This window comes from Musca autumnalis, unplaced genomic scaffold, assembly GCF_047663935.1.
Source record: "Musca autumnalis isolate F117 unplaced genomic scaffold, ASM4766393v1 scaffold_3, whole genome shotgun sequence".
Classification (NCBI taxonomy): domain Eukaryota; kingdom Metazoa; phylum Arthropoda; class Insecta; order Diptera; family Muscidae; genus Musca; species Musca autumnalis.
This window is the reverse complement of record NW_027411866.1, coordinates 212,556,597-212,571,781: the sequence shown is the minus strand read 5'-3', so window position 1 is coordinate 212,571,781 and position 15,185 is coordinate 212,556,597.

Sequence of the window (15,185 nt, the reverse complement as noted above, 5' to 3'; positions counted from 1 at the left end):
TTGAACGCCTTATATGGTAAGATTTTTATACCCTCAGCCTTTAGGCTAAAGAGGGTATTTACACTTTGATACGACCAAAAATGTGCCTCATCGAAATAATGGTTTTAGACCCCAAGTATGTTTGTACGATATCCGTTTCAGACAATTTTGAGTAAATCTAGCAATGTCCGTCCGTCTGTCTGTCTGTCCGTCTGTCTGTCTGTCTGGCTGGCTGGTGCGCACGATAACTCTCGAACGGATCAATCGATTCGGTTCAAATTTTGGGTATCGAAATATTTTGTCCAGATTCGATTTAAGTTCGAAGATGGGCCATATAGGTCCACTCCTTCAGGTACCTCCCCCACAAATGTTCAAAAATTGTCGCGAAACTTGTGCGCACGATAACTATCAAAGGGAGTAACCGATTTGATCCATGCGTAGCACGTCGTGAAATTTCTACCAGACTAAGATGAGGTTCCAATATGGACTCAATCGGTCCACTCCTTCGGGTACCTCCCACATAAAAGTTCGAAAAAGTTCAGTTTAGGACCTGGTCTTGAATCGCTTTGATTTTTGTTTACGCAAGTTGTATTCGCTGTCCTCTATATGACGCTGTAAGTTTCATTAGGGGCAAGTCCATACTTCCTGAGAAAATAGCCTGAAAGTTACAAAAAAACCCTATGACACCGTGTGTAGTGGTTGAAGCGCAATATAACTCTCGAACGGATCTGCCGATTCGGTCCAAAATTTGGCTTTCGTAATATTTTGTCCAAACTTAGTTCAAGTTCAAAGATGGATTATTTCGGTCCACTCCTTCCGGTACCTCCCCCACAAAAGTTCGAAAATGTTCGGAAAATTTGTGCGTACGATAACTCTTGAAGGGAGTAACCGATTTGGTCCATACTTTGCACATTATGAAATTTCTACCAGACTTAGATGAGGTTCCAATATGGGCTAAATCGGTAAACTCCTTCGAGTACCTCCCACACAAAATTTCGGAAAATTTCAGTTTAGGACCTGCTCTCGAATCGCCTTGGTTTTTGTTGTAACATCTTGTATTCACTGTCCCCTATACGAAGGTACAAATTTCCTCAGGGGCAAGTCAATACTTCCTGAAAAAATAGCCTGAAAGTTGAAAAACAAACCCTATGACACCAAGTTTATGGGTGGAAGCGCAAGATAATTCTCGAACGGAAATGCCGATTCCAGCCAAAATTTGGCCTTCGTAATATTGTTTCTAAACATAGTTTAATTTCGTAGATAAGCCATATCGGTCCACTCCTTCAGGTATCTACCCCACAAAAGTTCAAAAATATTCGGAAAACTTGTGCGCACAATAACTCTTGATGGGAGTGACCGATTTGGTCCATACTTTACACATTCGAAGGGTGTAAAAACCCCCTATGTGGGGGTGCCATAGGGGTCCATGTCGGTCCATTCCTTTAAGCACCTTTTTCGCAAAATTTTGAACTTTAATCCTAATCAACATTTTTGTCGGTTCATACGACCAACATTTTGAAATCCCCTAAATACATAAATTTTTCGTGAAAAAAGTGTTTCAATTTGCACAGGCTGAGGGTATATCTCTGTCGGCAAAGCCGACTGATACTTTTTTACTTGTTTTAATATATTCAGCTACAAATACGTTGATATTTTTGTATTTAAATTTGTCTACAGAGTCTGTCACAACGGAGAGATTTACATACGCACAATTTGTGTGCGAATTAAGAAGTTCGCTTAAGAGGCTAAAAAACACCATTAACAAAAAAATTCAAGAACAAGAAATTCAAAATCATCATCGAAGTTCGAATCATAATTATACCCTCAGCCTATAGGCTAAAGAGGGTATTTACACTTTGATACGACCAAAAATGTGCCTCATCGAAATAATGGTTTTAGACCCTAAGTATGTTTGTATGATATCCGTTTCAGACAATTTTGAGTAGATCTAGCAATGTCCGTCCGTCTGTCTGTCTGTCTGTCTGTCTGTCCGTCTGTCTGGCTGGCTGGTGCGCACGATAACTCTCGAACGGATCAATCGATTCGGTTCAAATTTTGGGTATCGAAATATTTTGTCCAGATTCGATTTAAGTTCGAAGATGGGCCATATAGGTCCACTCCTTCAGGTACCTCCCCCACAAATGTTCAAAAATTGTTGCAAAACTTGTGCGCACGATAACTCTTGTAGGGAATAACCGATTTGGTCCATACTTTGCACATCGTGTAATTTCTACCAAACTTAGATGAGGTACCAATACGGACTCAATCGGTCCACTCCTTCGGGTACCTCCCACACAAAATTTCGGATAAGTTCAGTTCAGGACCTGGTCCCGAATCGCTTTGATTTTTGTTTACGCAAGGTGTATTCGCTGTCCTCTATACGACGCTGTAAGCTTCATTAGGGGCAAGTCCATATTTCTTGAGAAAATAGCCTGAAAGTTACAAGAAAACCCTATGACACCGTGTGTAGTGGTTGGAGCGCAAGATAACTCTCGAACGGATCTTCCGATTCGGTCCAAAATTTGGCTTTCGTAATATTTTGTCCAAACTTAGTTCAAGTTCAAAGATGGATTATATCGGTCTACTCCTTCCGGTACCTCCCCCACAAAAGTTCGAAAATGTTCGGAAAATTTGTGCGCACGATTACTCTTGCAGGAAGTAGCCGATTTGATCCATACTTTGCACATCGTAAAATTTCTACCAGTCTTAGATGAGGTTCCAATATGGACTCAATCGATCCACTTCCTCGCGTACCTCCCACACAAAATTTCGGATAAGTTGAGATTAGGACCTGCTCTCGAATCGCTTTGATTTTTGTTGCAACAACTTGTATTCACTGCCCTCCATACGGCGGTACAAGTTTCATCAGGGGCAAGTCCATACTTCCTGAGAAAATAGCCTCAAAGAGGCAAAAAGCCCCTATAACACCATGTGTAGTGGATTGAGCGCAATATAACTATCGAACGGACCCGCCGATTCGGTCCAAAATTTGGCCTTCGAAATATTTTGTCCAAACATAATTTAAATTCGAAAATTAGCCATATCGGTCCACTCCTTCAGGTACCTCCCCCACAAAAGTTCAAAAATGTTCGGAAAAGTTGTGCGCAAGATAACTCTTGAAGGGAGTGACCGATGTAATCCATACTTTGCACATAATAATATATATACCTGATATAGATCTGATTCGAATATGGACTATATTTGTCTACTCCTTCTGGTACCTCTCACACACAATTTTGGATAAGTTCACTTTAAGACCTGCTCTCGAATCACTTTAATTTTTGTTGAAGCGATTTGCATTCACTACCTCCAGTACGACGGTAAAAGTTTTTTTCACCGGCAAGTCCATACTTCTTAGGAAAACAGCCCGAAAGGGGTAAAAAAATCGCTATGTCACCATATGTAGCTTTCGGAGAGCACGATAACTATCGAACTGTTCAACTGATTTGGTCCAACATTTGGTCTTCGTCATATTATATCCAACCTTAGTTTTATTGGCAATACCGGTCCACAACTTCCGGTACTTCTTCTTTAAAAAATTTCACTAAAATGCTAGGACGATATCACCTGAATGAGGCAAACAATTTGGTCCAAACTTTGGATCTCCTAATCTTTTGTCAAATTTAGTTTAACTTCTAAAATGGCCCACATCGGTCGTCTCTTAGGGTACCTCCCCCACAAAAGTTCAACATTAAATCCATATTTTTGTCGGCAAGTTCAAATGTCCAAAAAGGGCCACAAAATTCTGAAGAGACCTTAAATACATTCGATCTGTCCGTATTCGATCTAAGTGTAATTTCACTGAAATTTTGACATGAAAGTAAAAGAAAATGTAAAATAAAACGGTCTGTTTGTTTCATACGAATTGCAACAAAGCAAAATTGCAGAACACATGAAACCGTGTACACTAGTTTCTTGAAATTATGCATTTTTTCCAAAATATGCAAAGTTTCATGTCAAAGTTTCATTAAAATTACCCTGGACTAGGTGAAAGTTTCACTTCACATTGGCTGAGGGTATATATCTGTCGGCAAAGCCGACTGACACTTTTTTACTTGTTTTCAACTTATTCTAATTAATAATTTAAGCAATCTATTTTATTCTATATGATTCTATGTTTTAAAGACTGAATTAATATATTTATTTATTTAACTTTAACAATTTCATTTATTTATTTATTTATTTTAAGTTGTTGTGTTAAAGACTAAATTAATGTATTTTTTATGTAATTTAAAAACTGTATACATATGAATGTACCTAATTTATTGAATCGTTTCTTAAAACTATATACAAATGGATTTTCTAGTTTTTTTAATATAAATAATATAATGAAAATAAAAAAATACTTTTAAAAAATGTCTTTTACAATGTCACTAAAGACAATAAAGGTGACAATTGGAATAATATTGTCATCATGGACAAAGTTTGAGACAAAGTGGTCCATGTATTCATCAACGACAAGGTAGAATCCAATGTCCATTATATCGTCGTTGAAGACCAATCCGCTTACCTTGTCGCTCAACTTGTCGTGCACGACTTTTGCGACATTTGTGTGAAAATGTCGTCAATGATCCTAAAGGGCTGTCGTCGAGCCGTCTTCAATGGATTTGGGACACCTTTGAAGACACATTGCAGACAATTTCCAACTGGGTAGATATATTAAAGAGAAATTATGCTCAAAAGAAACTCTGTCGCAAATTAGGGCTCTCTCATCAAAATATCTGTCCAGCCAAAAACAGCATTTGTTATAACTGCAAAAGAAGAGCCCACTATGCAAGATTGTGTTATAACAAACAACAAAATCAACAACAACGTACGGCAAGATATGCAAAAAATGTACATCAACCAAATGATGACGAAGAGGGCAGTGAAGGAAATAATTTTGTGGTTGGAAGTTTAACATGTGTGCGAAAGGCGAAAGAAGGTACAATAAACAAATTGAAAACAACTAGTATGGAGACTAATGCGTGGATTGTGGAAGTGATTATAAATAACAAAAAAGTCAAATGTCAAGTGGATACTGGAGCTGATACCAATATTTTGTCTGAGAAAATCGCAAAGAAGTTGGGTTGTGAAATTCAAGCAACGAAGACGAAGATATACACATTCAGTGGTGAAACCTTGCCGATAACTGACAAAGTTAGAATATATTTTAGTTTTGAGAGTAAAATCTATAGTAGTATATTTTATATTGTAAACCTATCATGTAAAAATATTATAGGATTAAATTTTGCAAAACAGATGAATTTGGTTAGAATCATAAACAAATTGAGTCAAAAAGACATATTTAAAAAATTTTCAGATGTTTTTGAGGGTTTAGGCCTGTTAAAAATGAATATAAATTGATCTTAAATCCTGAAATAGAGCCTGTAGCGGATCCCCCAAGAAAAATTCCATTTTCGTTACACGGTGTTCTTAAATTGGAACTGGATAGGATGGTCAAGCTGAATGTAATATCTAAAGTTGAAAAACCAATACCTAGGGTTAGTTCCATGGTGATAGTATCCAAACCAAATGGTAAAATAATTCTTTGACTTGACGCAAGAAATTTAAACAAGGCGATACTTAGACCACACTTTCCATTTCCTAATATAGATGATTGCAAAGCAAAATTGGCAGTATATAAATTTTTCAGCAGCATTGATGCCAAAAGCGGGTTTTGGATGGTTCCACTAGAGAAAGATTCTAACGATTTTTACGTTTGCCGTTTGGAATAAACGCAGCATCGGAAATATTTTACGCAGACATTATGAAATTGTTTGGGGATATTGAAGGGTTATTGATTTATATTGACGATTTTTTAATATATTCGAAAACTTTAGAAGAACATGAACAAATATTGAAAAAGGTCCTAGAAAGGGCGAGACAGGTTGGTTGCAATTTCAACAGGAAAATGTCTAAATTTTTTTATGAAGGAAATTAAGTTCTTTGGACTTGTTTTTTAATAGTGAGGGAGTAAAAGTTGATACCAGCAAAATTGAATCAATAATGGAGATGTCTAGGCCAACAAATATAACTGAGCTACAGAGATTCTTAGGAATGATTGATTGAGAATTTGTCCCTAAAAAATTAAAACTTAAGACAGCTTTTGAGAAAGGATATTGAGTGGCACTGGAACGAAATGTTAGAAAAAGAATTTAATAGTTTAAAAATAGGAATGACTAAACACCAGTTTTAACATATTTTGACCGAAAAAGCAATTGATCCTCACTGTTGATGCCTCACAACACGCTGTAGGAGCTGCAATTCTGCATGGAAAAAATCCAATTGCATACAGCTGAGCATCACTCACATATGCCCAGATAAATTGTGCTCAAATAGAGAAGGAATTATTTGCGATACCGTTTGGAGGTACATACAAAATTCGATCAGTATACATATGGCTGTAAGGTGCTTGTTGAGACAGATCATAAACCGTTAGTGTCTCTGTTTAAAAAACCTCTCTATAAAATTCCTCCAAGATTGCAAAGATTTATGAAGATTACAATGCTACGATCTGAATGTGGTATACAAACCAGGAAAGTACGTATATGTACATTGCTGACACTTTATCTAGATGTCCCTTGCAAGAAAAAGCATTAGTGATTTTGATGACGATGTAGCTCTTCATTGTAATTTTTTAAGATCCCATATGGAAATTCCGTTGTCAAATGTGGATGAAATAAAAGAACATATTAAATCAGATTTAGTGATTAAAAAAATCAAATATTACATTATGAATAGATGGCAAAATTTTAAAGATTGTCTAAACTCAGAAATTTGTCCGTATTTCAAAATTAAGGATGAACTCACAATTCTAGGCGATTTAGTTTAAAAGGGATACAAATATGGGAATGCAAAGATGTCAAAGTTTAACACGAAAATATAATGACATTACAAATATGGTCTCAACGTGTGAAATTTGTTTAAAGTATAGTAATTCCAAGCCAAAGCAAGAGATGATTTCTCATGAAATTTATGATGTGCCATGGTTCAAAGTTGGATCTGACATTTTTGAATATAAAAGAAAGTCTTACCTTCTTGTGGTAGATTTTTATTCAAAATATATTGAAAGTGCGCCTTTGACAAATGGTTATTCTAGTGCATATGTTATAATTAAACTTAAAGCTATATTTGCCAGACATGGCATGCCACAAATATTTATTTCGGACAATGGTCCACCTTTCAACTCCAAAGATTTTTCAATATTCTCTTCTGATTGGGGTATTCATAACATAAAGTCAAGTCCTTATCATCCTAGGTCTAATGGTCTTGCCGAAAGATCTATACAGACCATCAAGAAAATGTGAGGAAAGCGGATTTGATACACATATAGCCCTTTTACATTATAGAACGACTCCAAATAGGAATTTACCTAGCCCAGCAGAATTATTAATGTCAAGGAATTGCCATCAGTAGTTAGTAATTTTAAGCCCCAACTTGTGGACGAAGAAAATTATAAGAAAACAGTAAATAAAAAAATTACAAAATCAGCTAATTGGTATAATAGAAATTCAAAAAAGTTAAAGTCAAATAAAAGACCCGTGACAACGTTTTATTTAAAAGAATCCCAAATGATTTATGGTCGAGTGGGCAAATTATTCGAAATTGTGAAGAGCCAAGATATTTTCTTGTAGGGGATAGTGATGGAGTAGTATACAGGAGAAAGTGTCTAGACCAGAACCAATCGATAGCACACCCGAAAATGAAAATTTGGAAGCTGAAACCGAAATTGTCAATGGAGTTGTAAATGAATCATTGAGTGATGAAAATTGTAGTTTTTATGATGGATCTCAACATGTTTTTAAAGAATATGTAACAAGAAGTGGAAGTAAAATTGTCAAGCCAAAAAGGTTCAATGATTGAAATAATTATAGAATTAATTTTGTAATTTGGTTTATTATAAAACACCTTATATTCTTTTTATAAAAAGGGAGATGTTGTATAATATTATCAAATATGAATTACCCTGTTAATATTACTTACCACTGTATATCATACTAGCAAAATGCCCGCTACTTCGTATTCGGAAATGCTATAAAAAAACAAGTAAACAATATATAATATGGAAATGGTAAATGCTGAAAATTTTGTTGCACTAATACCAATTTTAATCAAAATTTATTTTTATTTTAGTACTGTACGTACCCCTTTAGTTCGATTTTCAAAAAGATCAGCCGTATCTCAGCACTGTCCCTACACCCAAAAACAAATTGAGTACCATTAAGTACTTTTCGTATACGTATGGTACGTACTTCGACAACATATTTCAACGACGACATATCTCAATCGTAATTCCAAATCTCAAGATTCCAGATGTATCCGTTCGTCCAATTCCAAATTGTACCAAACTTAGTATCATTTCGTACTATTCGTACCAATAAGAAAGATTTTCCTAAACTACCTCAATCCTCATTTACTGTTAAATCTTAATTCCAAATTTTAGGATTCCAGCTCTATCCGTTCACCCAAATCCATATTGTACCATATTTAGTACCATTTAGTACGTTTCATACACATAAGTACGAACTTCCAAACCTGTCTCAATCCTACACTCCAACGGTAATCATAATTCCAAATTTCAGGTTTCGAACTCTATCCGTTCTCCCAAATCCAAGTTGTACTAAATTTAGTACCATTTAGTACCTTTCGTACACATAAGTACGAATTTCCAAAACTACCCCCATATCAATTTCAGGTTTCCAGCTCTCTCCTTTCACCCAAATCCAAATTGTACTAAATTTAGTACCATTAAGTATTTTTCGAACACATGAGTACGAATTTCCTAAACCATTTCCTTTTATAAACACAACTTTCCAACCTTCTTGTACATACCAAATTCCAAGTTTCTGGCTAAATCCGTTCAAAATATACAACTGGTACTAAATTTTGTAACTGTTAGTACTTTTCGTATACTTAGAGGTCGAATTTCCAAAAACCATTTGGTACATCTTTCTAACCCTCCATTAGTTACCCTCATTCCAAATTTCAAAATTCTAGCTCTTCCCGTTTGACTAATACAAAGGGTACCATATTTAGTACCTTTTAGTACTTTTCGTCGAAGTACTTAGGTCGAATTTCCAAAAACCCAGCCTTATCTCACCCCTACACACCAACAGCAACCCACAGTCAAAATTTCAGCTTTCTAGCTTCAGCGGTTTCGTCTGGGCGATGATATGCCATTCAGTCAGTCACTCACTCATCACTAAGCTCTTTTATATGTATAGATTAGTTGTAACTATTGTATAGTACATGAAATAGAATAAATGAATTCATTCCGATAAACTACACAAGGTACGGTCCTGAATGGCTTTAACAGGATTTATCTTGGTCCCTCTTTCATCTCATGTGCACACTGACCTCCCCGTGGTGTCACCTGGGGAGCTGCCTTTAACATCCGTTAAAGAACGTTAAAAACTTGGGTTTGGGCGTCGGGTTAGTAATCCTCCCCTAGAAAAATGCAGCCTACTATGAAAAAACGAAAGAAAAGGAAAACAAATCCCTGTAAAGTTGACGAACCCCGCAAACGTTTTAAGGACCATGAGAGAAGGTGCTGTTTACGCATTGGCAGATTTACTTGAAAAGTACAAGGCCGACATTACTGTCATATAGGAAATACGATGGATTCTGAAAGGCGTCACAACAACACATAAAGGTGAGGCACTGTATTATAGCTGCCATGGCACAAAGCATGAGTTTCATTGCGGATTTGTAGTTGGTCGGAGATTAAAACATCTAGTCTCCAGCTTCACCCCAGTGAATGAAAGACTCGCTGCAATTCGATTAAAAGCAAAATTCTTCAACATCAGTTTTTTTTGCGCTCATGCTTCCACTGAAGACAAGAAAGAACAGACCAAAGATATATTTTATGAGCGCTTAGAAGAAACTTATGACCTTTGCCCTGCCCATGACATTAAAATCATTCTAGGCGATTTTAATGCCAAAATTGGAAAGGGGAATATCTTTGACCCAACAGTCGGGAAATTCAGCCTCCACAGTGAAACATATGGCAATGGTATGAGGCTGATAGACTTTGCAGCTGCAAAAACAGATACCAGATTTAATCATCTCAATATTCATAAGGGCACCTGGCTATCTCCAGATCAAAGAACAAATAATCAAATTGTCATGTTGTGGTAGATGGAAGACATGCATCGAGCGCGTTGGATGTAAGATCGTTCCGAGGAGCAAACATAGATTCGGACCACTACCTTGTTGCAGCAAAGGTACGTACCCGTCTAATCGTTGCAAATAAAGCATGAACAAATACAACACGGAAGTTAGACATCGGTAAGCTGCAAACACAACAGATAGCCACAGCATATTCCACTCAACTAGCCCAATTGCTTAATGAAAGCACTCCTCGTCCCGATAACATATCAGGGCAATGGCAAAACATTGCCCACTCCATGCAAACAGCCGCAAAATCAGTACTTGGATACCAGAGACCTCCACCAAGGAATCCATGGTATGTCCAGGACTGTCGTGCTGCTACCGAAGAGAAAAACGCGGCATATATGGCTACTCTACAATCAGTAGCAAAGCGTAGCGCACGAGAGAGGTGTCGGGAGATAAGGAGAGAGGAGAAACGTATTTTTCGCAGGAAAAAGAGAGAGATGGAAAAGCGGGAGTGTGAACACATCGAGATGTACAGGAGACAGAATGAAGTTCGAAAATTCTATATATATGAAGACATGGACCTATACGATCAGCAGCCATTTCGGTGTTATAATGAGGCTAAAACCTTCAATATACCGAAAATTCGGATATACCGTTCTATGGGGTGTACATCAAAACGTGGACGTATACCGAAAAATTTCTGAGGGAAATTTTTGGTAGCCCAGAAAAAGACTAAATAAACTAAATTTCAGCCACTTCGGTGGAATACATACATACATACATATGTTCCCACAACATCCCCGAAGGGACAAGGGAGACTTCTATCATATCAATGAGTGCACGCCGATTCATATTGGCTCAATGATATGGGACCTATTTTTTATCGCCGAGTCCGAACGGCGTGTCTTACGACACCACTTGTATAGAAGTTTTTCAAGGCTGAAATACTCAGGAAATGTCGCCAGCATTACTGAGGGGGAATTTTGCCACCGTTGTAAATTTGATGTTGCTTGGCCTGGAATTTGAACCGCAGACCTTCTGAGTGCAAGGCGGACGTGCTAACCATTGCACCACGGTGGCCCCCTCGGTGGAATAATGAGGCTAAAACCTTCAAAATACCGAAAATCGGGCGGTACCGTTCTATGGGAGCTGTATGAAGACGTTGAACTATACCGACCAATTTCAGGTGGAAAGTTTTATATCCTCAACGAATACTATCTACCAAATTTTAGCCATTTCGGTGTTATAACGAGACTAAACCCTTCAAAATTCCGAAAATCGGGATGTACCTCTCCATGGGTGTACATCAAAACGTGGACCGATAACGATACATTTCTCGGAGAAAGTTTTGCATCTCAAAGGAGGACGAAATATCAAATTTCAGTCATTTTGGTAGGATAATATAGGTAAAACCTTCAAAAATACCGAAAATAGGGAGATATTGCCAGAAACCGACAAATTTCAGGTGGAAAGTTGTATACCCTTAACTCATTTCGGTGGGATATTGAGGTCACAGCCTTCGAAATACCGAAAATCAGGAGGTACCGTTCTATGCGGGCTATCTGAAGACGTGTACCTATACCGACAACTTTACGCTGTAAAGTTGTATACCCCCAACGAAGACTAAATACCAAATTATGAACTACATCATTTCCATTTCTGTGAAATATTGAGGCCACAACCTTCAAAATACCGAAAATAGGGAATTGCCGTTCTATGGGGGCTATACTAAGGCGTGAACCTGTACCGACAAGTTTCTTGGGAAAGTTTTATACCCACAACGGATACTAAATACCAAAAATCAGCCATTTCTGAGGAATATTGAGGTCTCAACCTTCAAAACACCGAAAATCGGGAGGTAAGTTCTTTGAAGGCTATAAAAAGCGTGGACCTATACCAAAAAATTTCATATGGAACGTTTAGTACCCCAAACGAAGACCACATACCAAATTTCAGCTATTTCGGTGGATTAATGTGGCCACAACCTTCAAAATACCGTTAGGTACCGTTCTATGGGAGCTAGATGAAGGCGTGGACCTATACTCACAAATTTCTGGTGGAAAGTTTTATACCCCCAACGAAGACTAAATACCAAATTTTAGCCATTTCGAAAATCGGGACATATCGTCCTATGGGGGCTATATAAAAACGTGGACCTACATAAACATAACACACAAAATACAAAGTTACAACCGATTCTGTGGTTAAATGAGACTAATACATTCAAAATATCTTAAAGTGATGCGAACTATATATAGGGCGTTATATGGGGGCTATACCAAAACGTGGACCTATATAAACAAACTTTGGTAGAAATGTTTTTATAGAAATGTTTTACAACCAATTCGGTGGTAAAATGGGACAGATATCTTAAAAATTCCTTAAAACGACGACGCCTCACTTTGTATGGGGGCTATACGAAAACGTGGACCTTCATAGCCCGCTTTCAATACCAAAAGTCCTACGTATATATAATAGATTCTACCAAAATTCACCCACCTACTGCAATCCGTTCCGACGCTAGAGGGATTTTCACAGACGGACGGACATGGCTATACCGTTGTAGTATTGCACGCTGATAAAGAATATATATAGTTTGTGGGGCTACAATGATTGTTTCGAGTAGTTACAAACGGAATAACTTAATATGCCCCCATCTTATGGTGGAGAGTATACAAATTGAACCTCTCGAAAAGCTTTTCGACCAACACAGCATGATTAATTTTGTCAAGTGCCTTTTCAAGGTCAAGCGACAGCAACACACAACAACCTCCATCACTAACTTTTTACCTAACGCTGTCCGTTAAACCAATAAGCAACGATGTGGCTGCCATGCAATAGTAATGATTAATATAACACGCGCACCTCTTTGGGTCAATTACTGTCACGCCGTTAAAAGTAACTGCTGTTCTGCCATCCTTCTTTTCCGGATTCGAGAGTGATTTAACCGTAGCCCACAATTTACTTAATCCTCCACCAATGTTGCATTGCATCAGGTGGTCTAGCACTTTTTTCGCTTATGTTCGCCTACTAACCTGTTGACTTCAAGGGTAAGCTCTCTAACTCTTGGGTCTTCAGGGTTCGTACGACGAAGCTCATCACGCTCATTTGATAGTCCCGTCGCCTCTGCTGGGAAATTTGGTCTTATTTCGGGTATTTGACCGGCAAGTATGTATATATCGAGCGGCTGCTGCAGTGATGATATCCCGGAAAGTTTTCTCAGTTACCCGAGGATCTGAGGGAGTGGGCAATTATCTGAAGCGGTGATTGGTAAATTCTCTGAACCCTTGCCAATAAGCTTTCCCATGGTTCAGGAAAGTACGGCGTTCAGAGGTTATGAAATCGGGTGGTCTGTCAACGGAGACGATGATAGGGAGGTGGTCTGAGCTAAGGGAAATGACGGATTGCCAGGATACGTCATTTATCAGACCTGGTGACACAATGGCGTCTTCATTCAACGTGCAAAACGTGGAGCTATCAATTTGCTCAGCCAGCGCATTACCCCTCTGGTCACTACCTAGGACGGAATGCCAAAGCTCGTGATGAGCATTTAAGTCCACTAGCGCCAGACGGTTATTTCCCTCTAAAAGCGAACTAATATCGGGCATATAACGCCGGGCACAGCTATTCATCGGCGGTATGTAGACATTAAGCAGTTCTACCTCGGCAGTACCACACTTTACTGCTACCCCCATACATTCCATGTATGGGTCACTAGAGACAAGCTCAAGCTCAATCGAGATAGGTCTGTACTGGACAGACTGGTGTATCAGGAAAGCAAGTCCTCCTCTTCCTCCGCTTCTTGCGCGTTGTAACCATCACAACGCAAGCTACAAGTGGCGGTGAGCTTTGTTCTTGGTTCGCGGCAACCATGATGTTTTTCCAACTCATAAAATCTACAATTTCGCTGACCTTATTGAGGAGACCGTTGCAATTGAATTGCAGGAAAGATGCATTTTCGGGCCGTTGAACAACAACTTGTGGTGTTAGGTGCTGCATTTGTTGTTGTTGGGGAGACTACGAAGAATAAGACGCCGACGTAGAAGACGCTCTGGGCAACGCGCTGATGCAGCAAGCAGCAACATACCTATCGCTGTAATCCCGGGTGGTACTAAGGCCAGAGCACCAACGAAAGTGCACCCATTCCATACATCTCACCATTGATGATATGTGGTGTATGCGGATCTGGCAAACGGAACAGATCCATACTGGCCCAGAGTTCATCTCTATCGCGGCACGGACCAGAAGACCTCGGAGCAGGCATTCCGGGATAAATTGGCGCTCCCACGGTGAAAAAAATACACGAACACAAACACATAATTGTTGAGGTGACGGCCCCTGGTCGAAGATTCCTCCGAGTCAATCCGGTGCATACAACCGGCCGCCGTGGGATTGATTATGGTTAGTATTTACCACAGCCTCAAGCATATCATTGCAAACATTAATATAACATTCACTCTCCGTACCATCAGGCAGCATAACCAATACTGTAGGGCAATCAGCACTTATCAATTTTTCATTTGTTTTAGTTATTTTTTCTTCTTAAGAATATTAAGAAAGAAATGGAGTTGGATAGGCCCTAGAATGGAACTCACTGGACAGCTGATGCCCAGACTATACATGGCGAAGAACAACGATGAACGAACTACAGAAATAAAATAAATACTTTCAAGACTTAAAATTATTGTGCCACAATAAACCTATGTACAACACTCTTGTTGAAGCCTTATGTTCCCAAGTGTATTGGATGTTCAAGTAGTGCCAAAGGGACAATCATCATCAATCCAGTGATCATTGGCACTGAATTTTTCCTAGACAATCATTGCAAATCCGCCTTGATCTGGTGTTTATTTCATTCGCAGCTGAACAGTATACATATTTACTGCAATTTTAAGTCTTTGCAATGCGTGGACACGTCTGGCTGCTTTAAGCTACGTTTCCCCGAAAACTGAATCACTTATTTTGAGTATATAAAACTGACTTCCTTTGGTGGTGTGTAGGACACTAATACCGAGAGCATTCTCTTAATGACAGCATTCAAATGTTGACATACATACATATGTATGTATAATGATATATTATTTACAAAAATGCAAAAAAAAAAGATG